Source organism: Pseudophryne corroboree, chromosome 3, assembly GCF_028390025.1.
Source record: "Pseudophryne corroboree isolate aPseCor3 chromosome 3, aPseCor3.hap2, whole genome shotgun sequence".
In the NCBI taxonomy this organism is placed as follows: Eukaryota; Metazoa; Chordata; class Amphibia; order Anura; family Myobatrachidae; genus Pseudophryne; species Pseudophryne corroboree.
Genome location: NC_086446.1, coordinates 588,440,684 through 588,466,833, shown reverse-complemented (window position 1 = coordinate 588,466,833; position 26,150 = coordinate 588,440,684).

Here is a 26,150-nt window from a genome sequence, read left to right as displayed (position 1 = left end):
ACGATCCGGGTATCTGGACGCCATTACTTACCCTTCAGATGCCTCCTAAGGCGGGCTCAGCGTTCCAGGACCGGATTCCGCTGTTCCTGAGTTTCCACATACAGAGTGGTCTTTTCATCAGCCGCGGCCTCCGCTGTGCCCGCGTGGTTAAATGTGCATCTATCAGCCTGGCGTCTCCTGTCTCCGGTGGCCGGCGCCGCCATTACTGTTTCCCAGACCACATGGATTACAAACCAAACTTCCCTCCAAGTGTCTGCATGGGCGCAGCCATCTTGGATTCTGTCATCTGATCATTTCCACCAATCTGCTGTCTGTGTTGTTGATTTGCATAATTGCCTAGCCAACCCCTTCCTTGCTGCAGGTATAAGTAAGCTGTACCTGAGCAAGGAAGACGTCAGTGCTTTGGTTGTCAAACCTAGTTCCTGTTTGTCTCTCTTCTATGATTGTCTTCCAGGTTCCAGCTCCTGTCTCAAGACTTCCACCATAGAGACCCGCACCAGCATTCCACCTGCGGTGTAGCCTGACTCTCCAATCCATTGTGGATTCATCTGTTTCCAGCTACAACACTACCTGCTTCCAGCCTCAGCTTCCAGCAGAGTACAGCTTCCCTTAAAGGGCCGGTGTCCTTTCTACACTTTACCACTCTCCACCGGAATTATTATTTCTCCGCTCTCAAGTTCTACATTTCAGTTCACATTTCATCGCTCCCAAAGTTCATTTATGATTTAACTGGTTCCAGCCAGTATCCACTCCGTGCTAACAACAGTCTGGTTCCAGCCAGTATCCACAGCAGCTGTTTTACCTTCAGCAACCCAGCTCTTCCTGGAACACCAGCTGGTATAATCCTGGGTTATCTCCATTGCTACAGCCGGGCCTGGTAAGGACTTTCCATCTAGAAGATCATAAGAACTATCTCACACTACCAGTGCCCTGTGGCTCCTGCCATGCTGTAGTACTCAGGAACTGTATTTATTCTTTGCTGACTTTTACGTTTTCTTTTATTGCTGCTGTGATGCGGAGTTGTCATAATAAACATCATTGACTTTTATCTAAGTTGTCGTGGTCACGCCTTCGGGCAGTTATTATTCATGTTACTTACATGTCCAGGGGTCTGATACAACCTCCCAGGTTCCGGTACATCTCAGCCCCTACAACTGAGGCTGCCTCCCGTCAGCTCAGGCCCTCAGTTGTGACAGTAAGCACTGACCTAATGAATCCAGCCGGAGACCAGGATCAAGCGGCCAGGCCGATGCAAGAACTGGCAGCCCGACTAGAACATCAGGAGGCTGCACAGGGCCACATCATCCGCTGTCTCCAGGATCTCTCTACTCGGCTGGATGGGATTCAGACAACTCTCCGTGGATCAGGCGCGTCTGGTGCGTCAACCACAGTGACTCCAGCTATAACCCCACCCACCTTACCCATTTCTGCTCCACGTCTTCATCTTCCAACGCCAGCAAAATTTGACGGATCTCCAAGATTCTGCAGGGGATTTCTCAACCAGTGTGAGATTCAGTTTGAGCTACAACCTGGCAATTTTCCCAGTGACCGTACAAAAATTGCCTACATTATTTCTCTTCTCAGTGGCTCAGCCCTTGATTGGGCATCACCGTTATGGGAGAGGTCCGACACCCTGCTATCTTCTTACACTGCATTTGTGTCAACATTCAGGCGCATCTTCGACGAGCCAGGCCGGGTAACTTCAGCTTCGTCTGAGATTCTCCGTTTACGCCAGGAATCACGTACTGTAGGACAATATCTTATACAGTTCCAGATCCTGGCATCCGAACTGGCATGGAACGACGAGGCCCTGTATGCTGCATTCTGGCATGGTTTATCCGAGCGTATTAAAGATGAGTTAGCTACCAGAGACTTACCCTCCAAGTTAGATGAGCTAATCTCACTTTGTACGAAAGTTGACTTGCGTTTCAGAGAGAGAGCAACTGAGCGTGGAAGATCATCTGCTCCAAAATCTTCTACTCCTCCTCCTCGCCAACTGTCACCAACTACAGATGAACCCATGCAAATTGGCCGTTCCCGTTTAACTCCTGCTGAGCGCCGAAGACGTCTCTCCGAGTTTCTCTGTCTGTATTGTGCAGCTCCGTCTCACACCATTAATGCCTGTCCCAAACGTCCGGGAAACTCCAAATCCTAGCTCGCCAAGGAGAGGGCCGGCTAGGAGTAATGATCTCCTCTCCATCTCCTCAAGATTGTAACCTCCCAGTCTCGCTTCAAGTTGCTCAACGTTATCAGAACGTCATTGCCCTCCTGGATTCCGGAGCAGCTGGGAACTTTATTACTGAAGCCTATGTTAAACGGTGGTCCCTACCCACCAAGAGACTTCCTTCGTCCTTTTCCTTAACTGCTGTGGATGGCAGTAAAATTTTTGATACAGTTATTTCTCTAAGGACTCTACCAGTTCGTCTGAGAGTGGGAGTTCTTCATTCCGAACTTATTTCATTTTTAGTGATTCCAAGAGCCACACATCCTGTGGTCCTGGGCCTTCCATGGCTCCGTCTTCACAATCCTACAATTGATTGGACGACTACGCAAATCCTGGCATGGGGTTCCTCCTGTACTAAGACATGTTTGTTTAAAGTGTTGCCTGTCTGTTCTTCCTCCCCCAGGTCGTCTGATGTTCCACCTCCTCCATATCAAGATTTCACGGATGTGTTCAGTAAAGCTTCTGCTGATATCCTTCCTCCTCATAGAGAATGGGACTGCCCGATTGATCTCATTCCAGGGAAGGTTCCACCTCGAGGCCGAACTTATCCGTTGTCTCTCCCCGAGACACATTCTATGGAGGAATACATTAAAGAGAACCTAGCAAAGGGGTTCATTCGACCTTCTTCTTCTCCAGCCTGCGCAGGCTTCTTTTTTGTAAAGAAGAAAGATGGTGGTCTGCGGCCGTGCATCGACTACAGAGGTTTGAACGACATTACCATCAAGAACCGCTATCCTTTACCCCTGATTACTGAGCTCTTTGACAGAGTTAGCGGAGCTACCATCTTTACAAAGCTGGACCTGAGAGGTGCATACAATCTCATCCGGATCCGTGAGGGTGACGAGTGGAAGACCGCATTTAACACCCGTGACGGACATTATGAGTACCTCGTCATGCCCTTCGGATTGAGCAATGCTCCAGCTGTCTTCCAGCATTTCGTCAATGAGATCTTCAGAGACATTCTATACCGTCATGTCGTGGTCTATCTAGATGATATCCTCATTTTTGCCAACGATTTAGAGGAACATCGTTTCTGGGTAAAGGAGGTTCTGTCCCGTCTCCGTGTCAATCATCTCTACTGCAAATTAGAGAAATGCGTCTTTGAAGTCAAGTCCATTCCGTTTCTAGGGTACATTGTGTCCGGTTCCGGACTAGAGATGGATCCTGAGAAACTACAAGCAATCCAGAATTAGCCGGTACCCTTAACCCTCAAAGGGGTCCAGAGGTTCTTAGGGTTCGCCAATTATTACCGAAAGTTTATACGAGACTTTTCCACCATTGTGGCGCCTATTACTGCTTTCACCAAGAAGGGTGCTAACCCGTCCAAGTGGTCTGAAGAAGCCATGCAAGCTTTTCATCTTTTAAAACAGAGGTTCATCTCTGCACCTGTCCTGAAACAGCCTGACATCGACTCTCCTTTCATCTTAGAGGTGGATGCCTCCTCCGTTGGAGTAGGAGCGGTGTTATCTCAGAGGGCTAAAGATGGTCATTTACATCCTTGCAGTTTCTTCTCACGGAAGTTCTCCCCAGCGGAGCGCAACTATGCCATTGGCGACCAGGAGTTGCTAGCCATCAAGCTCGCTCTAGAGGAGTGGAGATATCTGTTGGAGGGAGCTTCTCATTCAATCACCATCCTTACAGACCACAAGAACCTTCTATATCTAAAAGGCGCACAATGTCTCAACCCTCGTCAGGCCAGATGGGCACTTTTCTTTTCCAGGTTCGACTTTAAACTCCAGTTCTGTCCGGGCTCTCAGAATCGCAAGGCCGATGCCCTTTCCCGCTCATGGGAGCAAGAAAATGAGTCAGAGTCTTCAGACAAGCATCCTATTATAAATCCGTTGGCATTCTCCACGGTAGGGATGGACTCTACGCCCCCATCAGGGAAAAGTTTTGTGAAGCCGACACTAAGGAAGAAGCTCATGCATTGGGCCCATGCTTCCCGTTTTGCCGGACATACAGGTATCCAAAAAACCCTGGAGTTTATCTCTAGGTCCTATTGGTGGCCAACTCTGAAAAAGGACGTTTTGGAGTTTATTGCATCTTGCCCAAAGTGTGCTCAACATAAAGTATCCCGCCAGTCGCCTGCGGGGCAACTGGTTCCACTATCTGTTCCCCGTCGACCATGGACCCATTTGTCGATGGATTTTATTACAGATTTGCCCATGTGCAACAAGTTCAATACCATCTGGGTGGTAGTTGACCGGTTCACCAAGATGGCACACTTCATTCCTCTCACCGGTCTTCCGTCAGCTTCCAAGTTGGCTCAAGTATTCATACAAGAGATCTTCCGACTCCACGGTCTTCCAGAAGAAATTATCTCAGATCGAGGAGTTCAATTCACAGCCAAATTCTGGCGAAGTTTATGTCAAGTCCTCCAAGTCAAGTTAAAGTTTTCCACGGCTTACCATCCTCAGACCAATGGTCAAACTGAGAGGGTGAATCAGGACTTGGAGGCCTTCCTCCGCATCTATGTGTCCTCCTCTCAAGATGACTGGGTTCAATTACTTCCCTGGGCCGAGTTCTGTCATAACAACCAGTATCATTCTTCATCTTCTTCAACACCATTCTTCACCAACTTTGGATTCCACCCTAAAGTCCCTGAGTTCCAACCGCTTCCAGCAACTTCTGTTCCCGCAGTGGATATCACCTTGCATCAGTTTGCCAATATCTGGAAGAGCGTACGATCAGCTCTGCTCAAGGCATCGTTCAGGTACAAGAAGTTTGCGGATAAGAAGCGTCGAGCAGTTCCTGCTCTCAAGGTGGGTGATCGGGTATGGTTATCCACGAAGAATTTGAGGTTAAGAGTTCCCAGTATGAAGTTTGCACCTCGCTACATCGGTCCTTTCAAAATTGATCAAGTCATCAATCCTGTTGCTTACAGACTCCAGTTACCTCCCTTCTTAAAAATACCCAGGACATTCCATGTTTCCCTGTTGAAACCGCTAATCTTGAATCGGTTTCATTCCTCACTTCCACCAACTCCGAAAGTCCAAACTCAACGAGGCGTTGAGTATGAAGTGGCCAAGATCCTGGACTCACGTCACCGTTACGGTCAACTTCAGTATCTCATTGACTGGAAGGGCTATGGTCCTGAAGAACGCTCTTGGACCAATGCCTCTGACGTCCATGCTCCTGCCTTGGTCCGAAATTTCCACGCAAAGTTTCCTTTAAAGCCTAAGAAGTGTCCTGGGGCCACTCCTAAAGGGGGGGGTGCTGTCACGATCCGGGTATCTGGACGCCATTACTTACCCTTCAGATGCCTCCTAAGGCGGGCTCAGCGTTCCAGGACCGGATTCCGCTGTTCCTGAGTTTCCACATACAGAGTGGTCTTTTCATCAGCCGCGGCCTCCGCTGTGCCCGCGTGGTTAAATGTGCATCTATCAGCCTGGCGTCTCCTGTCTCCGGTGGCCGGCGCCGCCATTACTGTTTCCCAGACCACATGGATTACAAACCAAACTTCCCTCCAAGTGTCTGCATGGGCGCAGCCATCTTGGATTCTGTCATCTGATCATTTCCACCAATCTGCTGTCTGTGTTGTTGATTTGCATAATTGCCTAGCCAACCCCTTCCTTGCTGCAGGTATAAGTAAGCTGTACCTGAGCAAGGAAGACGTCAGTGCTTTGGTTGTCAAACCTAGTTCCTGTTTGTCTCTCTTCTATGATTGTCTTCCAGGTTCCAGCTCCTGTCTCAAGACTTCCACCATAGAGACCCGCACCAGCATTCCACCTGCGGTGTAGCCTGACTCTCCAATCCATTGTGGATTCATCTGTTTCCAGCTACAACACTACCTGCTTCCAGCCTCAGCTTCCAGCAGAGTACAGCTTCCCTTAAAGGGCCGGTGTCCTTTCTACACTTTACCACTCTCCACCGGAATTATTATTTCTCCGCTCTCAAGTTCTACATTTCAGTTCACATTTCATCGCTCCCAAAGTTCATTTATGATTTAACTGGTTCCAGCCAGTATCCACTCCGTGCTAACAACAGTCTGGTTCCAGCCAGTATCCACAGCAGCTGTTTTACCTTCAGCAACCCAGCTCTTCCTGGAACACCAGCTGGTATAATCCTGGGTTATCTCCATTGCTACAGCCGGGCCTGGTAAGGACTTTCCATCTAGAAGATCATAAGAACTATCTCACACTACCAGTGCCCTGTGGCTCCTGCCATGCTGTAGTACTCAGGAACTGTATTTATTCTTTGCTGACTTTTACGTTTTCTTTTATTGCTGCTGTGATGCGGAGTTGTCATAATAAACATCATTGACTTTTATCTAAGTTGTCGTGGTCACGCCTTCGGGCAGTTATTATTCATGTTACTTACATGTCCAGGGGTCTGATACAACCTCCCAGGTTCCGGTACATCTCAGCCCCTACAACTGAGGCTGCCTCCCGTCAGCTCAGGCCCTCAGTTGTGACAAGGGGGATATCCGAAAGGAGGTAACACTGTTGTGCCAATAAAATATAAGTTAACAATGCAAAACAGTAAGAGTTATGGTAGACTTACCATTGTTAACTCTATTTCTGTGAAGTACATAAGATCCACAGGGAAACATCAGTGTGTATAGATGGATCTGGATCCAGAGCACCAACAGGTTAAAGCTTTAGCTGTTGCAGGATGCATTTGGGCCCTCTTCTATAACCCCACTTCCAGGCACTGTAAGCCAGTTTTGTTAATCAGTCCAAATGCAGGAAGCAAGAAAGAAAGAAGGTAGATGATAGGCACACAAGAATACTTTCTCCCGACAAGAGAGGGTAACCAGAGTCCAAAGGCATCCAAACCCAAAGAAGCCAGGTGCATCAAGGTGGGCGCCCTGTGGACCCTATGTACTTCGCAGAAAGAGAGTTAACAATGGTTAGTCTACCATAACTCTTACTTTCTGCAGCAGGGTACATAAGGTTCCACAGGGAACATCAGGGATGTCCTAAAACAGTACCTCAAGGCAGGGGCAGATTGGGATCGAACACCAGTCCGGGAAATTTATGGAAGAAGTCCTAATGGGGCAGAGTCTGTTGATGGGGAGGGGCCTGTCAAGAGTGCGGAGTCACTCCTCAGAGGTCCTGATTCTGAGATAGACACAGTTGGGGTCTCCTTTGCTTTACGTTATGCTAATGTTTACCTGTGACTTTATGCATATGCTGCTACAATGCCCTTCCCTGATGTACATCTGCATGTGTGAATATACAAGGACTGATATACCCCCTTTCAGTGTCTACTGACACTGCAGTCATGCCTTTAATCTACTTCTGTTTTTATTGATTTCTCATTTACAAACCCCTTTTTTTAACCTTATATGTTTCAAAGTACAGAGAGGGGGAGCACACACTACATACAGCACAATACAGGGTGGGAGCAAACACAAGTATTGAAATACAGACACAGGGGACCAGCACAGCAGAATCTGTTACAGTGGCCAATCCGCCCCTGATTAGATACATAGCCACCACATTATTACACGAATAGCACCATATTACACGTATAGCACCGCATTATGTGTATAGCACCGCACTACACGTACAGCACCGCACTACACGTATAGCACTGCATTACACAAATAGCACCACATAACATGCATGAATAGCACCACATTACAGGTATTGCACCGCACTACACGTATAGCACTGCATTATACGACTAGCACCACATTACGTGTAGCACCTCATTACACAAATAGCACCACATTACACGAATAGCACCTCATTACATGTATAGCACCAAACTACACGTATAGCACTGCCTTACACAAATAGCACCACATAACACGAATAGCACCACATTACAGGTATAGCATCACAGTACATGTATAGCACTGCATTATACGACTAGCACCACATTACACGTCTATCACCTCGTTTCACAAATAGCACCAAATTACACGAATAGCACCTCATTGCATGTATAGCACTGCATTACATGTATAGCACCGCACTACACATATAGCACTGCATTACACAAATAGCACCACATTACAGGTATAGCACTGCACTACATGTATACTGTAGCACCGCATTATATGACTAGCACCACATTACACGTATAGCACCTCATTACACAAATAGCACCACATTAAATACATAGTTACCACATTACATACGTAGCCACCCCATTACATAAGTAGACACAGCATTACATACGTAGCCACCGCATTACATAAATAGGCCCATCATCATGGACAGACATTGGGCAGCTATAGGGCTGAATGACTTTGCATAAGAGATTGTCCAAGGGCTGGCTGTGAATGCTGACTAATCAGCTGGCATCCTGAGAACAAGGTACACCCTGCTCCTGCCCAGTCCCCAAATCATCCACTGTGACCAGGGACGCCCTAACCCTTACATCATCATAATAATGCAAATAATAATTAAAAATAATCTCTCTGCCGGGTCCCCTTCAGTGTTCAGTTGCCGTTCTGGCCAGTTCAGTGAGAGTGCTGGTGCTGGGGTGGCAGTGGGTGTAGTGAACCCAGCTCCGACCATCACTATGCTGCTGCTCCTGGCCCGGGCTCATTTAGGAGACCTTTGTCCAGGGCCAGAGAGAGGATACTGCTGTGCTGGTTAACTTCCTCCAGATTCCCCATTGATAGAACAGCTTCACCACTTTTCAGGGCTAGCAGCACCTGGAAGTGCCCTCTAGCCTAACTTCCGGATTGTGTTCCGATGAACCGCAAGTACTGGAAGCAGTGTGAGCCAGCCCAGCCAGAGTGTGAATCGGCCTGGCTGATGGGGAATATGGGACCGGCCCATCGGAATCTGTCATGGTGTCCTGGTGGGCAAATCCGCCCCTGCCTCAAGGGAGGGGACATGCCTGGGCGGACATGAGAATCCGGTGTCCAAAAGAAGCATCCTGGGAGGTGACGGTATCAAAGGCATAGAACCTAACAAACATGTTCACTGAAGACCATGTAGCCACCTTGCACAATTGTTCAGCAGACGCCCCACGGCATGCCGCCCAAGAAGGTCCAACAGATCAAGTATAATGGGCATTGATCGTAGCTGTAGCTGGAAGACCAGCTTGAGTATAAGCTTGTGCAATCACCATTCTAATCCATCTGGCCAGCATTTGCTTATTAGCAGGCCAGCCCCGCATGTGAAATCTGAAGAGGATAAAAAGGGCATCAGACCGTCTAATGACAGATGTATGGTCCACATAGACACGAAGAGCCCTAACTACATCCAAATAACGTTCTTTAACCGACAGGTCTGGAGAGATAAAGGCCGGGACTAAAATCTCTTGATTGAGGTGGAAGGATTGAAGAGCCTCCAGTACAACAGAATCGCATGGAGCCCAGGAGGGACATAGGGAGGTTGAATATGTATAAGACCCTGAAGGAATGAATGTACATCAGGAATGGAGGCAATCTTGTGCTGGAACCATACAGACAAGGCAAAAATCTGTACCTTGGGAGAGGCCAGACGAAGTCCTACGTCTAATCCACATTGAAGAAAAGCCAGAAGTCTGGAAGTTCTGAATTTTGAGTTGTTATATTTCTTAGTGGCACACCAAGTGAAGTAAGCATGCCACACTCTGTAATAAAATCTAGCAGAAGCCGGTTTCTGGGCCTCAAGCATAGTTTGAATGATAGCCTCTGAGAATCCTTTAGTCCTCAAGATTGAAGCTTCAAATGCCAGGCCATCAAAGCTAGTCTTGCGGCGGTCCTGTCGCTGAGGAAGTAGAAGGGGACACTGCTGATAGGCTCTGGATTTCTGATATAAGTGACGTCTGGGCCCTGCTGGAGTGACCAGAATGAAATATCCTCATTCTAGTTTAAACTTCTAAAGAACTCTGGGCATGAGTGAGACTGGAGGGAACACGTAAGGCAGACGAAAGATCCACGGAACTGCCAATGCATCCAAGAACATCGCTTGAGGGTCCCTGGTTCTAGATCTGAAGACCGGAACCTTGTAATTGTGTTGAGATACCATGAGATCCACATCTGGTAGGCCCCATCTGTCGACCAAAAGTTAAAATACCCGGGATGAAGGGTCCACTCTCCTGAGTGAACATCCTGATGACTGAGGAAGTATGCTTCCCAGTTGAGTATGCCCAGAATGAACACTGTCGATATGGCTGGTAGATGGCGTTCTGCCCAACGAAGAATTTTGAACACATTCAACATTGCCCAGCAGCTTTGAGTGCCACCCTGATGGTTGATATTTGCCACCAAGGTGGCATTGTCTGACTGTACTTGAACCTATTCTGCAGAAAAGGCCGAGCTAGAGACAGAAGATAGAACACTGCTCTCAATTTCAGTATGTTGATTGGAAGCAGAGAATCTTCCCTAGTCCAATAACCCTGGAATAAATGTTGCTCTGTCACTGCTGCCCAACCCCAAAGACTGATGTCCATTGTTAGCAGGACCCAGTTGGGGATCACAAGGGTTGACCCACACTCAATTACTGATCCTGTAGCCACCAGGTCAGCAACAACCGAACCTCAGCAGTCAATGGGATCATTTTTAATCTGATCCGGTGGGGCAGACCATTCCATCTGGAAAGAATCAACCTTTGTAGATGATGGGAATTAAATTGAGCATACTCTATCGTGCTGACGGATGACACCACCAGACCGAGTATATGCATCGCCAAGTGTATGGACACCCTGGGATGATGAATGAAATGATGTATCTAGTCCTGAATCTTCAGAACTGTGTCTGGGAGTAGAGACTGTCTCTGACAGTGCGTGTCCAGAAATGCTCCTAGGTTTGCTATGCTCTGTGACGTTACCAGAGAGGATTTCTTCCAGTTTATCAGCCAACCGTGTGTTAGAAGGAAGGTTGACATCAGTTGGAGATGACTGTGGAGAACTTCCTTTGACTTCTGCAGTAGCAGAAGATCATCCAGATACAGCAGAATTAGTATTCCTTGCCGACGAAGGTAGGCCATCATAACAGACATAATTTTGATAAAGACACAAGGAGCTGTAATCAGTCCAAATGGCAGAGCCTGGAATTGGTAATGAAGGCTGCCAATAGCAAACTGCAGGAACTGCTGATGCGACTTGGCAATAGGGATATGTAGATATGCATCCTTTATATCCAGGGATACCATGAAGTCTCCAGGTTCCATGGCCAGAACTATTGAAGGCAAAGTTTTCATGAAAAACTTGGATATCCTCACAAACTTGTTCACTGATTTGAGGTTGAGAATAGGCTGGTGAGACCCATTGGGCTTCAGAATAAGCACCAGGGATGAGAAATAACCTCTGCCCCTTTTAGACTGAGGAACCGGCACAATCACTCCTGTATGAAGGAGAGAATTGACCACCGTTTGCAGTGTCTGCACCCTTGCTGGGTCCGATGAGAGGCCCATGGTAAAGTACTGTATAGAGGGACGTCCCTTGAATGGGATTACATAACCGTAGGAGACAACTTTTATCACCCAAGCATCAAAAGTGGTCATATGCCAAACCTTGGCAAAGTGCAGAAGTTGGCCTCCTACTCTGGGGTCCCCAGGGGAGGCCCTCCCGCTCATGCTGTGGACTTGCCAGGCTTATTAGAAGGCTGACGAGTTGCCCAGGACTGCTTGGTCTTTGGCTTGGAGGATTTAGGGTTACGAGACTGTCTAAGGAAAGACTGTCCTTTCACTTTACCCTGAGGTCGAAAGGAGCAAAATGTGGTACCCTTGACCTTCTTTGAAGGATTTGAGGGGTGAAGGAATGTTGTCTTGGCAGCCGCCAAATCAGACACAATCTTATTTATTCTTCCCCAAACAGAATATCCCCAGTAAAGGGGAGGCTTTCCAAAGCTTTTCTTAGAATCTAGGTCCACCTTCCATGACAAATATAACACACCAGAACAGATGTAGCTGACCCCTTGTAGTCCAATACACCAGCCTCAGACAAAGCTTCCTGAATTTAATAAAAAAACTTTTTAATATGAGGCAGGTATTGTCTGGATCCCTCTGAAATATGATTGGGCAGCTCATCCTCTAGTGCCTAAACCCAAGCCTCAATCGCCTTTGCTGCCCATGAGGCAGTTATAGTAGGTCTATGGACAGCCCCTGTAAGGGAGTAAATAGACTTCAGGCAACCTTCAATATGTCCCTTAGGGAAGAGACCATAGTAACAGGTAGAGTGGCTGATACCACAAGGCGAGTGACATGCAAATCCATCAGAGGTGGATTTTCCCATTTATTGCAGATGTCCTCAGATAGAGGATAATGAGCTAATGCCCTTTTTGAGACAGGAAACTTTTTGCCTTGAGTATTCCAGGGTTCCTGTCTGATGTCCAATAAATGATCAGAATGGGATATTATATCTTAAACCACCTTTTGCCTTTTAAACGTATCAGTTTTCTTTGCTCTAGTAATACTGTAGATTCCTCCTCCTTAGTGAGTTGGAGAATATGCTTAATAGCATCTATCAGGGCAGGGACATCAACAGTTAAAGGCGCCTCCTCATCTGCAGCACCAGAATCTGTGTAAGATTGGACTGAATGCTCCCCCTCCTCTTCAGATGAAAGGACAGAGAGGACAGTGGTTAGAGAGGAAGAAGTAGGCTGCTTAGAGTGACTAAAGCCATGTGTTTACCCAGATGGAGCTTTTTGTCTAGCCAGTTTCTGGTTTAAAATCTGTAGCTAAGACAAATTATCCACCCACGGCAGATTAACCATAGGGACCATTTGGGGAGGCAGTGCCACTGGCGGGCCCATAGGGGTTGCCAGGCACTCTACCAGGGTACCCAACAATGAGGTAAAAGCTGCCCACGGAGGCTCCTGTACAGGAGCTGCGGACTAACTGGTAGGTGTATAAAATACAGTACAGAGCTTATCATGTAACATGTCCTCCTCAGTTAAACTGTCTGAGCACACTGCATTATCCTAATACAGGGGCTTCAACCTGTTTGCAGCCCTTTTTACTAGACATAATAGCACTGAGCAACAAAGTGGACTTACATAGTGTGAGTACAAATAAACAGAACAGGGTATAATGTGACTGCAACACAGATGTAATATACTTATATATACACATAAAGATAAACACTGTGAAAATTGCAATTCTAACCCAAATGCACCTAGCTCAGGGTATAGAATATCAGCCAGATATCTGGGATACCTAAAAAGGAAAACCAGACAGCAGATAAAGACACTCAGGGGGTAATTCAGAGTTGATCGCAGCAGCAAATTTGTTAGCAGTGGGGCAAAACCAAGGTGGTCATGCGAGTTGATCGGTCGCTAGCAGTTTTTAGCAGCCGTGCAAACGCTATGCCGCCTCCCACTGGGAGTGTATTTTAGCTTAGCAGAAGTGCGAATGAATGGATCGCAGAGCGTCTACAAAGTTTTTTGTGCACTTTCAGTGTAGCTCTAAACCTACTCAGCGCTTGTGATCACTTCAGACTGTTTAGTTCCTGTTTTGATGTCACAAACACACCCTGCGTTCGCCCAGCCACGCTTGCGTTTTTCCTGGCACGCCTGCGTTTTTACGAACACTCCCTGAAAACGGTCAGTTGCCACCCAGAAACGCCCACTTCATGTCAATCACTCTGCGGCCAGCAGTGCGACTGAAATGCTTCGCTAGACCCTGTGTGAAACTACTTTGGCCGTTGTAATAGTACGTTGCGCGTGCGCATTGCGCCGCATATGCATGCGCAGAACTGCCGTTTTTTTTCTCATCGCTGCACAGCGAACTAATGCAGCTAGCTATCAACTCGGAATGACCACCCATGTGCATTGCAGATGTGGCAGATATAACATGTGAAGATAGTTAGATTTGGGTGGGTTATATTGTTTCTGTGCAGGGTAAATACTGGCTGCTTTATTTGTACACTGCAATTTAGATTTCAGTTTGAACACACCCTACCCAAATCTAACTCTCTCTGCACATGTTATATCTGCCCCCCTGCAATGCACATGGGGGAGGTCATTCCAACCTGATTGCATACTAGCTATTTTTTGCAGCACTGCGATCAGATAGTTGCTGCCTATGGGGGAGTGTATTTTTGCTTTGCAAGTGTGCGAATGCTTGTGCAGCCGGGTGGTACAAAAAAGTTTTGTGCAGTTTCTGAGTAGGTCTGAACTTACTCAGCCGCTGCGATCACTTCGGCCTGTCTGGTCCCGGAATTGATGCCAGACACCCACCCTGCAAACACTTGGACACGCCTGCGTTTTTCCAAACACACCCTGAAAACGGTCAGTTGACACCCACAGACGCCTTCTTCCTGTCAATCTTCTTGCGATCGGCTGTGCGAATGGATTCTTTGTTAAATCCATCACACAGCAACGATCCGCTTTGTACCCGTACGACATGCCTGCACATTGCAGTGCATACGCATGCGCAGTTTTGCCGAGTTTTGACCAGATCGCAGCACTGTAAAAAATAGCTAGTGTGCGATCAGATCGGAATGACCCCATGGTTTTGCCCAATTGCTAACAAATTTGCTGCTGCGATCAACTCTGAATTACCCCCTCAGCCACACGCAATGAAGTAAACAAACGGTTAATAATGCAGTAAAACAACCCTTATATCACAGCACAGCCCTGAGACTAGAGGATAATGCAGGAAACTCGCACAAATTTAACAGCCCTTCAGGCGTTTTTACAGTGAGGCTTGTCCTGCATTCCAGAGACCTGCTGCTGCTTGTGCTGCTGATGAGTGCCCAGGCTCCTGTGAGGGAAGAGAAAGGAGTGAGATAGCCCAAGGATGGGAAAATCTACTTGAGATTGTGCACTGGGCCGGGAGAAGGGCTAAAGGTCAAGCACCTCCTCCCTTATGCTGGACTTCCACCCCAGGATCTATGGGGTGGAAGTTCCACCCCAGGATCTATGGGGTGGAAGTCCCCCCCACCCCATGACAGCCACGCCATCCTGGGAAGCATATCACAGAAGTGCCTTGTGCTGTGAATGTTTCCACCGCAAGTGCCTGGGCAAGTCAGCGAGAGTATGCGGTACCACGTGGAGTGTGATGGAGCTACAGCACTGATCTCTCTCAGACTTACAGCGCTGCCAGTCCTTGTTGAAAAGTTAATTCTATAAAGCTTTCAGGGCTGCATGCGCAGCCCTCCTGTTTAGTGAACTGATACTTCAGGCACCAACTACAAATCTTTGCACACAGATGGCCCCAATGCATCCTAGGACAGCTAAAGCTTTAACCTGTTGGCGCTATGGATCCAGATCCATTTTTACACCCTGATGTTTCCCTGCATAAACCATATGCACCCTGCTGCAGAAATTTACATTATCAGATTATTTAATTACATATTATTTTTTCTTTGCTATGAATATATACAGCATATCACACTGTAATGACAGTAAATAAAAACTGATAAAGATCTGATGTGACAATTTTAGCACATTCACATGTATAAACTGTGCTCTAAAAACCCCTAAAAAATTAAAAATTTCAATTGAAAGTGTTCATGGGAAGATTGGGATGGAAAACCCAGCCTGGGAAATTGATGAAAGCAGTCCTAATGGGGGCAGGGTCTGTTGAGGGGGTGGAGTCTGTTAAGGGGAGCGGAATCCCTCTTAATAGGGCCTGAGGGATGGATAGTGTATGTCCCTGGGTTGGGGGGGGGTTACTGTGTCTATAGGGATAACACACTGACACAGACAGACGCTGACACACTGGCACTGACACACAAACAGATTCTGACACAGACAGTCTCTAACACACTGATTCTGATACATAAACAGGCTCTGACACACTGATGAACAGACAGATGCTAACACAGTGATGCTGACACACAAATACTGACACACTGACATACACATGGTGCCACACAGATGCAGACACACAGAAACTGACACACAGATGCTGACACACTGACACACAGACAGATGCTAACACAGTGATGTACAGGCACAGATGCTGACAAACAAAAACTGACACACAGATGTTGACACACTGATGTTGACACAGACATTGACACAGTGACATTGACAAAGATGCTGACACACAGAGCTGACATACAGATGCTGACACACTGAAGCTGGCAGACGCTGACACACAGACACTGAAACATTGATGCTGACACACTGACATTGACAGACAAATGCTGACACACAAACAGATGCTTACACAGTTATACACATTATATCTAGTGCATCTAGAAAGTATTCACAGCGCTTCACTTTTTCCACATTTTGTTATATTACAGCCTTATTTCAAACTGGAATAAATTATTTTTTTCCCTCATAATACTACACACAATACCCCATAATGACAACATGAAAAAAGTGTTCTGGAGATTTTTGCATATTTATTAAAAATAAAAAACTAAGATATAATATGTACGGAAGTATTCACATCTGGGTTGCAGTGAAAATAAATGTACACTAGCCCTGTCTTCTATGCTGTAAAAATTCAAAGGTGCTGCTGTTAACATAAATGTACACTAGTCCTGTCTTGTATGCTGTAAAAAATCTGGGGTGCAGTAAAAATAAATGTACACTGGCCCTGTCTTGTATGCTGTAAAAAATCTGGGGTGCAGGAAAATCAATATACACTGGCCCTGTTTTATATGCTGTAACAATTAAGGGGTGCTGCTGTTAAAATAAATGTACAATGGCCCTGTCTTGTATGCTGTAAAAAATCTGTGGTGCAGGTAAAAAATGTACACTGGCCATGTCTTATATGCATTAAATATACTGGGGTGCTGTTGTTAAAATAACTGTGCACTGGTCCTGTATGCTATAAAAATACAGGGATGAAGCTGTTAACATAAAAGTACACTTGTCCTGTATGCTGTAAAATTACAGGGGTGCTCGTGTTAAAATAAAAGTACACTGGCCCTTTATGATGTAAAATTACAGGGGTGCTGTTGTTAACATAAAAGTACACAGGACCTGTATGCTGTAAAAATGCAGTGGTGCTGCTATTAAAATAAAAGTACACTGGCCCTGTATGCTGTAAAAATACAGGGGTGCTGCTGTTAAAATAAAAGTATACTGGCCCTGTATGCTATAAAAATACAGGTGTGTTGCTGTTAAAAAATGTACAATGGCCCTGTATGCTGTAAAAATACAGGGGTGATCTTAAAATAAAAGTACACTTGCCCTGTATGCCGTAAAAATACAGGGGTGCTCTTAAAATAAAAGTACACTTGCCCTGTATGCTGTAAAAATACAGGGGTGCTGCTGTTAAAGTAAAAGTATACTGACCCTGTATGCTGTAAAAATACAGGGGTGCTGTTGTTAAAATAAAAGTACACTGGGGGCATGGCTTGTGGTCTGACTGAACGGACGTGTCCCAGGGGAGCGCCTGCATGCTTTAGTCCTAATAATCCCCTTTATGGCAGAATAACCCCATATACTTTACCCCCAGAGCACCCTTTAGCAGTCCTTGCTGTTCTGTAAGTGCTGGAGGTGCGCTGCGGAGCCGGAGTATAGGTTTATCCTATGCTTGCAGGTTGCGGCCTTCCTCCAGTAGTGAATCCGGGACCTGAATTCCGGGACCTCCGTCCAGACCCCTGTGAGATCCAGGGGCCGCATATCGATAAGCGGCCTAACATCCCTGCACACCTCCTACCTGTAGTGCTCTACCTGGAGCCGAGGCGGTGAGAAGACCCCTGGTGCTGCGGGTCCTGTGCCGGGATAAGCCGTGGGGATCGGGTGACAGCTGCCATCTTTTAGGGGGCGACATGAGCTTACTCGTGCTGTGATGTCCCTGCAGTGCTCAGCAGACAGCAGGATCACTGAACTAGTGGGCGGTTGACTCAGAGATTTAGATCTGCACAGCTAAATATCTATAAATACTGCACTATGGATTCCTGTTATAAATTTATTATAAATGCACACAGTGCACTCTGCTGGGACTGATCAGCAAGGCCCCCTGCTGTTGGTTCTTATATGGTTCTTATATTATATATTGTTCTTATCCCTTACTTTTAGCACAGTGTGTGGTGTTTCTGAACGCTCTCCTGCGGACCCTTTTCATAGCTTTAACAGAATCTTAGGACCTGGGTCCATCAAATGATGTGAATACACATCTGCCTGACTTCCCCCCTATCCAATTCAACTGATGAGTACATAACACTCTGGCGGACCTTCATTGTAATCTGTCCTTAAGCTGGCACTTCTATTTCACCAGATATTATGAGTAGAGCGAACAACTGAGCAAAAAAAAAACAGGAGCTTCACAAGATATTTCACAACACTTTTCGCATTGGGAAAAGTCAGCTGAAATTTCATCTCCATCTTCGCTATTGTCCACCCCTAACATGGATCCGAAAACTTCTCCCTTGACCAAAGAGGATATCCAATCTCTTCAGAATATGATTACTGGACCTCATAAATTCTTTCACCACTGCTCTCCAATCAGCGATTGGTGAACTGAAATCTGACGTGGCGGCTCTGGACTCTTGCACCAACTCACTGGAATCACAGAATGAAAAACAGCAGGAATTCCAAAGACAAGTCGGTGAGGACATGAGTTATCTATCCGGCGAATTGGAAAACCTTAAAGATAAAGTTGAGGATAGCAAAAATTGCGAGAGGCAGAATAATTAACACATTCGCAATGTCCCTGAATTAGTGATGAGTGGGTTCGGTTCCTCGGAAACCGAACCCCCCCCGAACTTCACCCATTTTACACGGGTCCGAGGCATACTCGGATTCTCCCGTATGGCTCGGATAACACGAGCGCGCCCGAACGTAGTCATCCCGCGGTCAGATTCTCGCGAGATTCGTATTCTATATAAGGAGCTGCGCGTCGCCGCCATTTTCACTCGTGCATTGGAAATGTTAGGGAGAGGACCTGGCTGGCGTCCTCTCCGTTTATTAATGTTGCTGCAAATATTTGTGCTTATTGCTTAATTGTGGGGACTGGGGAGCAGCTGTATTATATAGGAGGAGTACAGTGCAGAGTTTTGCTGATCAGTGACCACCAGTTTTATCCGTTCTCTGCCTGAAAAATGCTCCATATCTGTGCTCAGTGTGCTGCATATATCTGTGCTCACACTGCTTTATTGTGGAGACTGGGGACCAGCCAGAGCCGGCCATAGCTATAGGCAAACTAGGCAATTGCCTAGGGCATTTGATATGCCCAGGGGCATCAGCAGCTTCTGCTGATTAAAATGATATGCAGCATGCCTATATTCTGTGTGTAGCAATTCATATGCAGATACAGCCACAGTCTCACACAGTATAAAGGCATGCTGTATATCATTTTAATCAGCAGAAGCTGCTTGTGCATCCTAGCCACATAACAATGCAAATAAGATGCATTTTCATTAAAAAATTTGCCCGACGTTAGCACTGAGGCAATATTTATGAGGACACATCTGTATCCAAGCAGAGGCAGAGGTCACAGTGTTAGTGGCAGTGTGAGTGCTGTGTGCATGTGAGTGGGTTGGTTGTGCAGTAGTGTTCAGAATATGTGTAAGGAGCATTATGTGTGTCATGTAAAAATGCATTAATAATGTGCAACATATATATAAGGGGCACTATGTGTGTCATTATGTGTTTAAGGACATTAATAATGTGTGGCATACTGTATGTGTAACAGGGTACTACTGTATGTGTCATTATATGTATAGGGGCACTAACAATGTGCAGCAAATGTGCAGGGGGCACTATGTGTGTCATTATGTGTATTAGGGCATTAATAATGTGCGGCATATGTGTAAGGGACATTATGTGTAAAAGGGCATTAATAAAGGTTGTCATCATAATGTGTAAGCACATTATGTTTAGAAGGACATTAATAATGTGTCTCATATGTGTTAGGGGCATTACTGTGTGGAATTATGTGTTTAAGGTGCTCTTCTATGTGGTGTTGCGTATAGAAAGGGCACTACTGTGTCGTCTAATGTAAATAAAGAGCAATAGGGTGTAGTGTAATGTGAATAAGGAGCAATTCAGTGTGATGTAATGTGAATAAGGGGCTCTACTGTGAGGAGTAACGTTTATAAGGTAAAGTGATACTACTGTGGGATGTAATATGAATTATGGAAACTATCGCATGATCAAATGTGAAAAAAGTGCAGTACTGTGTGGCGTATTTGGAATTGGGGTTACTATTGTGTGGCCATGCCCCTTGCCAGCAAAAACACACCCCTTTTTGGGCTGTGCGCCAAATGTGCGAACTGTTCCTATTTAAAATATAGGGGGTACAAACACCAAAATAAGGACTGCTATGGCTGAGGGGTGATGGTTCTGGGAAAGAAGTGCAAGGTCAGAGGCAGAACCAGCAGTGGTGCTAGGGGGCACTAGCCAAAATCTTGCCTAGGGCATCATATTGGTTAGGGCCGGCTCTGGGACCAGCAGTATTATATAGGAGGAGTACAGTGCAGAGTTTTGCTGACAGTGACCACCAGTATATATAGCAGTACGGTACGGAAGGCCACTGCTCTACCTACCTCTGTGTCGTCAAGTATACTATCCATCTAGATTCGATACCTGTGGTGCATTTTAGTTTTGCAGTTTGCTGACAGTGACCACCAGTATATATAGCAGTACGGTACGGAAGGCCACTGCTCTACCTACCTCTGTGTCGTCAAGTATACTATCCATCTAGATTCTATACATGTGGTGCATTTTAGTTTTGCAGTTTGCTGACAGTGACCACCAGTATATATAGCAGTACGGTACGGAAGGCCACTGCTCTACCTACCTCTGTGTCGTCAAGTATACTATCCATCTAGATTCTATACCTATGGTGCATTTTAGTTTTGCAGTTTGCTGACAGTGACCACCAGTATATATAGCAGTACGGTACGGAAGGCCACTGCTCTCCCTACCTCTGTGTCGTCAAGTATACTATCCATCTAGATTCTATACCTGTGGTGCATTTTAGTTTTGCAGTTTGCTGACAGTGACCACCAGTATATATAGCAGTACGGTACGGAAGGCCACTGCTCTACCTACCTCTGTGTCATCAAGTATACTATCCATCTAGATTCTATACCTGTGGTGCATTTTAGTTTTGCAGTTTGCTGACAGTGACCACCAGTATATATAGCAGTACGGTACGGAAGGCCACTGCTCTACCTACCTCTGTGTCGTCAAGTATACTATCCATCTAGATTCTATACATGTGGTGCATTTTAGTTTTGCAGTTTGCTGACAGTGACCACCAGTATATATAGCAGTACGGTACGGAAGGCCACTGCTCTACCTACCTCTGTGTCGTCAAGTATACTATCCATCTAGATTCTATACCTGTGGTGCATTTTAGTTTTGCAGTTTGCTGACAGTGACCACCAGTATATATGGCAGTATGGTACGGAAGGCCACTGCTCTACCTACCTCTGTGTCGTCAAGTATACTATCCATCTAGATTCTATACCTGTGGTGCATTTTAGTTTTGCAGTTTGCTGACAGTGACCACCAGTATATATAGCAGTACGGTACGGAAGACCACTGCTCTACCTACCTCTGTGTCGTCAACTATACTATCCATCTAGATTCTATACCTGTGGTGCATTTTAGTTTTGCAGTTTGCTGACAGTGACCACCAGTATATATAGCAGTACGGTACGGAAGACCACTGCTCTACCTACCTCTGTTTCGTCAACTATACTATCCATCTAGATTCTATACCTGTGGTGCATTTTAGTTTTGCAGTTTGCTGACAGTGACCACCAGTACATATAGCAGTATGGTACGGAAGGCCACTGCTCTACCTACCTCTGTGTCATCAAGTATACTATCCATCCATACCGTTGGTGCATTTCAGTTTTGCACAGTTTGCTGACCACCAGCATATAATATATAGCAGTACGGTACCGTAGGCCACTGCTCTACCTACCTCTGTGTCGTCAAGTATACTATCCATCCATACCTGTGGTGCATTTCAGTTGTGCGCAGTATATATAGTAGTAGGCCATTGCTATTGATACTGGCATATAATTCGACACATTAAAAAATGGAGAACAAAAATGTGGAGGTTAAAATAGGGAAAGATCAAGATCCACTTCCACCTCGTGCTGAAGCTGCTGCCACTAGTCATGGCCGAGACGATGAAATGCCCTCAACGTCGTCTACCAAGGCCGATGCCCAATGTCATAGTAGAGAGCATGTAAAATCTAAAAAACAAACGTTCAGTAAAATGACCCAAAAATCAAAATTGAAAGTGTCTGATGAGAAGCGTAAACTTGCCAATATGCCATTTACGACACAGAGTGGCAAGGAACGGCTGAGGCCCTGGCCTATGTTCATGGCAAGTGGTTCAGATTCACATGAGGATGGAAGCACTCATCCTCTCGCTAGAAAAATGAAAAGACTTAAGCTGGCAAAAGCACAGCAAAGAACTGTGCGTTCTTCTAAATCACAAATCCCCAAGGAGTGTCCAATTGTGTCAGTTGCGATGCCTGACCTTCCCAACACTGGACGGGAAGAGCTTGCGCCTTTCACCATTTGCACGCCCCCTGCAAGTGCTGGAAGGAGCACCCGCAGTCCAGTTCCTGATAGTCAAATTGAAGATGTCACTGTTGAAGTACACCAGGATGAGGATATGGGTGTTGCTGGCGCTGGGGAGGAAATTGACAAGGAGGATTCTGATGATGAGGTGGTTTGTTTAAGTCAGGCACCCGGGGAGACACCTGTTGTCCGTGGGACGAATATGGCAATTGACATGCCTGGTCAAAATACAAAAAAAATCACCTCTTCGGTGTGGAATTATTTCAACACAAATGCGGACAACAGGTGTCAAGCCGTGTGTTGCCTTTGTCAAGCTCTAATAAGTAGGGGTAAGGACGTTAACCACCTAGGAACATCCTCCCTTATACGTCACCTGGACCGCATTCATCAGAAGTCAGTGACAAGTTCAAAAACTTTGGATGACAGCGGAAGCAGTCCACTGACCACTAAATCCCTTCCTCTTGTAACCAAGCTCCTGCAAACCACACCACCAACTCCCTCAGTGTCAATTTCCACCTTACACAGGAAGGCCAATAGTCCTGCAGGCCATGTCACTGTCAAGTCTGACGAGTCCTCTCCTGCCTGGGATTCCTCCGATGCATCCTTGAGTGTAACGCCTACTGCTGCTGGTGCTGCTGTTGTTGCTGCTGGAAGTCCATCGTCATCCCAGAGGGGAAGTCGGAAGACAACTTGTACTACTTCCAGTAAGCAATTGACTGTCCAACAGTCCTTTGCGAGGAAGATGAAATATCACAGCAGTCATCCTGCTGCAAAGCAGATAACTCAGGTCTTGTCAGCCTGGGTGGTGAGAAACGTGTGTCCGGTATCCACCGTTAATTCACAGGCAACTAGAGACTTGATTGAGGTACTGTGTCCCCGGTACCAAATACCATCTAGGTTCCATTTCTCTAGGCAGGCGATACCGAAAATGTACACAGACGTCAGAAAAAGAGTCACCAGTGTCCTAAAAAATGCAGTTGTACCCAATGTCCACTTAACCACGGACATGTGGACAAGTGGAGCAGGGCAGACTCAGGACTATATGACTGTGACAGCCTACTGGGTAGATGTATTGCCTCCCGCAGCAAGAACAGCATCTGCGGCACCAGTAGCAGCATCTCGCAAACGCCAACTCGTTCCTAGGCAGGCTACGCTTTGTATCACTGCTTTCCATAAGCGGCACACAGCTGACAACCTCTTACGGAAACTGAGGAACATCATCGCAGAATGGCTTACCCAAATTGGACTCTCCTGGGGATTTGTGACATCGGACAACGCCACCAATATTGTGCGTGCATTACATCTGGGCAAAATCAAGCACGTCCCATGTTTTGCACATACATTGAATTTAGTGGTGCAGAATTATTTAAAAAATGACAGGGGCATGCAAGAGATGCTGTCGGTGGCCCTGCCATCATCTGAAGCAAGAGGTGGTAACGAGGTGGAATTCAACCCTCTATATGCTTTAGTGGATGGAGGAGCAGCAAAAGGCCATTCAAGCCTATACATCTGCCCACGATATAGGCAAAGGAGGGGGAATGCACCTGACTCAAGCGCAGTGGAGAATGATTTCAATGTTGTGCAAGGTTCTGCAACTCTTTGAACTTGCCACACGTGAAGTCAGTTCAGACACTGCCAGCCTGAGTCAGGTCATTCCCCTCATCAGGCTTTTGCAGAAGAAGCTGGAGACATTGAAGGAGAAGCTAAAACAGAGCGATTCCGCTAGGCATGTGGGACTTGTGGATGGAGCCCTTAATTCGCTTAACCAACTTTTAGCTATTTAAATACCAGCCACCCTGTAAAATCGTCCTATATATGACACTCCCCCACTCATCCCCTTATTTAAATGAGATAGTCAAAATCTCCCATAGCCAAAATCTCCCATAGCCAAAATCTCTTGCATAGTTAGACAAAATCTCTGGTAAAGTTAGTCAAAATCTCCGACTGCCAGTTCAAGGGAAATCTCTCAGCCAAAATCTCTCATAGCCAAAATCTCTGCGTGTGTATGCACCTTGAGACAGCCTATTTCCCTCTATCGCAGCATAACAGGCTCCAATGAATATGAAAACTGCAGGTCTCATATAAAGATAGCACTGATACAGTGCTGCACTAATATATGTATATGAATGCACAATGGAAATAAACACAGGAAAATATATGAAGGGAAAAACACATTAGCTTTGTTTTTAAATCTTTATTCACATATAGTTCTATTTCTGTCACCTTCTATTCTCTGTTTCTTATTCTATGAATTTTAATATTTCGCTCTAATTTCAATAAAGGACAATTAAGTCCCATATAAATGAATAATAAAATAAACCTCTATATCATTTTAGGTTATTGAGCATTTAAGCCTTTATTTGATATTGCTGCTGTGGATATATATGTTTTACAACAACAATCATATCAATGATTTAGTAGTTGGATGAGTGCACCTTAAATTTATCTGGTTTCATTTCCTTTTCCCCTTTCTATGGGGATTTGACTCCATATCCTTGTTTAAACCAGTAGGTAGCACCTTTATGAGCCTCCTAATCTTTTCTCATATATATATTTATATATGCGAATCCCTAAAATAGGGTTCAATAAGATATGATAATAGGCACTCCAACTTTGTGATTGACATCACAATTTACTAATCTCGGTGCGGGTTACCCTCCAGATCTGGTGAAAGCTTATTGCTTGACCAGTATTGGAACTTTTGGATTACAGGCAGTTAGCAAGTCATTGTTTATTATATTTTAGAGTGCAGTGTGTGTCACACTGGTACTGTACTGTGACTTCGCAGGCCATACCCTACTGCGCCTTTGTTGACATAATATATATATATATAAGTGCCTTTATTGACAATAACTTTAAAGACCTTTATGCATAATATATATAAGCACATTTGTTGACATAATATATACAGTATAAGTGCCTTTGTTGACATAAATATAAGCATCTTTGTTGACATCATAATAATATGAGTAGTGTGACCTTCCGCTTTTGTTGTCATTTTCAAAAAACTATATAATTGCTCTTTTCTATACCCGCTGTATGCGCTGTAGCCCACTGCATCTTTGTTGACATAATATATATAAGCACCTCTGTTGACATTATATATATATATATATATATAAAGAATAATCTTTGTTAACATAAGAACCACATGGCCCATCTAGTCTGCCTTAAACACATGTACATGCTCACACTTATACAATAGGGTTAATTATTTGTCAGACGCCAATTAATCTACCAGTATATCATATAAGTGGTGTCACTTGCCTATTTTGTTGTATTTTTTTGTTAAATTGCTCTTTTTATACACTGCGCCTTTGTTGACATAATATATAAGCACATTTTTTTAATGCTCCTTCTTTTATAAAAAATGTGTGCGCTGTACCCCACTGCACCTTTCTTGACATAACATAGATCCATCATTTCTGCTCATCAATCACTATATAACCCTATTTCTGTTTTCCTGGACAGCCCAACTTTGTGAAAGACACCACTTCTTTTTTGAACCGTTTGTCTACACTTACAAATATACCGGATGATACCTTAATTTGTACCATCGACATCTGCAGTTTATTTACAAGCATCCCTCATGCACAGGGCCTAATGGCCATGAAGCAGTTTCTCATCAAAGGAGAT